The sequence below is a fragment of the Sceloporus undulatus genome, unplaced genomic scaffold (assembly GCF_019175285.1).
Source record: "Sceloporus undulatus isolate JIND9_A2432 ecotype Alabama unplaced genomic scaffold, SceUnd_v1.1 scaffold_14443, whole genome shotgun sequence".
In the NCBI taxonomy this organism is placed as follows: Eukaryota; Metazoa; Chordata; class Lepidosauria; order Squamata; family Phrynosomatidae; genus Sceloporus; species Sceloporus undulatus.
This window is the reverse complement of record NW_024817360.1, coordinates 1-2,095: the sequence shown is the minus strand read 5'-3', so window position 1 is coordinate 2,095 and position 2,095 is coordinate 1. Positions and strand designations below refer to the sequence as shown.

Below are 2,095 nucleotides of genomic sequence, written 5' to 3'. Positions count from 1 at the left end.
TTATGCTGGGTTTGTTGCACAGTCTGGAGACAGTCAGGTCTAAAAAATTGCTTCTAGACATTTGTAAATAAGATAAATGAACATTACAGGAGCAAAGGGACATCATTTCCCACTCCACCATACCACATATATTGAATTACAGGAAAAGAGATTCTAGCTCAACATTAGGAGGAACTGCCTGACAGTAAGCGCTGTTCGACAGTGGAACATATTCCCTCAAAGAGTAGTGGAGTCTCCTCCTTTGGAGGTCTTTAAACAAAATCTTTTCCTCCAAGGTGTGTGTGTGGGGGGGGGGGGGGGGGAGGTGGAGATGCTTCCCCCAAACCCATTTCTGGGCTCAATTTTTTTTATCATTTATTTTCTGTCGGCACATCAGAACAACTAGAGGAAATGTCTCCCCTTATTCTCCACTCATGTCTTGTGGGAAGGAAATAGTGTCAGTCAGAGTGCTACCTGCCAAAGCACTTGCAGTATATTTTTTAAAGGAAGCTACTGCTGCTGTGCCTCATATCAACAGCCAACTGCATTAACTCTGAATGTCTCCAATCACCAGATTTTCTCCTATATTTGGGGAGGGGGGCATGTGATCAAAACAGACCCAAAACCTTGCCAGCTCTGAACTAGGCAACTGATTCACAGGGCTCATTTCCGCTCAGCATTAAAAAGAAAAGAAAAGGCAGCATTTACTTGATACCATGTTCACCAAGCATTACAAAAACAGCAAAGTAAGTGCCAGGTGTACTCTCCCTGTAAAAGCAAGCACCAGGCCACTGAATTGTGGTCAGTAACTGAGCCAAAGTTAGTGAAGTTCTTTGAGGTACAGGTGGGAAAATAAGTCCAGTGTCTCTCTCATAAGGGCCTTTGGTTATGCCTCAGCATTAGGAAGTGTTACAAGAACAGAACCAACCTTGATGTGACCTCCTTCATATTCGTAGGGATATCTGCAATCCACGATCACACAGCTTTCAATGAGGCTGCTGAACTGACCAGTCAGCACAGCCACCATCTGTGGAGAAATAAAACATTTGCTCAAATAGCAAGTATAAAAACACACCGTTTCATGTTTGTGTTGTCTCACTATTGCACTGGAGATACTAAGCCCTGCTTGCTTCAGAAGGCAGAGTTTGCCCAGTGCATAACCTACCCACCCAACCACTGAAGCAGGTTTATGGCTGTGTCGTGAGAACTCCTTGGCAGCTTAGCTAGGTGTCTGGGGACTATTCTTTCCCTCTGTTTCACACCAAACAATCCAATCCCCTCTGGATAATACAACTAGGCCTTGGTGGCCCTTGTTGAGGGCAGGGAAAACATGAGGAAATTTCAGGAAAGGTCACAGCTCTGCAACTTTCAAATACTGTGGAGAAACATTTTGGGAAAATGCATTTTCTTACCATTTCAGGAGAGATATACTTGAGATCCTGATGCTTCCCTTCCACTGTCTGCAGCAGATATGCCTACAATTTGGGGGGGGGGGGGGGAAAGAGTGTAAAGAATGAAGAACAAAGCAGAATCAGCTCCCTAAGAGCCCATTTGCTCTGGAAGCTGCAGGAAAAAAAAGAAGATATGCTTTCCGCTGACTGTCATTTTAGAGGTCAACTCTTGCTCTTAAGACGAGAGCAGGCAAAGGCTGCCAGGGCCCTTTTCCCTCTTCCTCCTCCCAATCAATACCTTTGAGAAATCACCAATCAGCTCCCTGTGGTCATTGTCCAAGATGCTTGCAATCTCGCTGGGGCAGCAGGACCGGGAGCGGACCAGGCGAGGCTTCTAGAAAGAAACAGGGAGAAGGGTGCCTAAGGATGGCATGTGACTATGACTGGGGAATGCGAGGAGAACACTCATCCTGCAAATTCAATGCCTTCCTAATGCAAGAGGCACCTCATGGAGCATACATACAGGTACTGGATTCCTACTTGAACAAGCAGTTATTCTCTGAGGTTCCCAGAACCACGTGAGCCAAAATTCATGATGGATAATCAGTGGCTGCTAACCTAAGTGGAACCTTGCCTGATCCAGCAAGGCAGTGCAAACTTTCACCCATGCAGTGAGCAGGTAGCTTTGTATTGCAACTCCCACAATCCATCACTAGCCATGTAGG

At 45.8% G+C, this 2,095-nt stretch overlaps 1 long non-coding RNA gene across 1 annotated transcript; it reads right to left on the bottom strand.

The window, feature by feature from the left end:
* Positions 1–290: 290 nt before the first annotated feature.
* Positions 291–2,089, bottom strand: LOC121918506. The gene is made up of 3 exons (XR_006101242.1): positions 1,669–2,089; positions 1,392–1,454; positions 291–1,006 (listed from the first exon to the last, which is right to left on the bottom strand). It is a non-coding gene; the product is annotated as an uncharacterized LOC121918506 (long non-coding RNA).
* Positions 2,090–2,095: the final 6 nt, after the last annotated feature.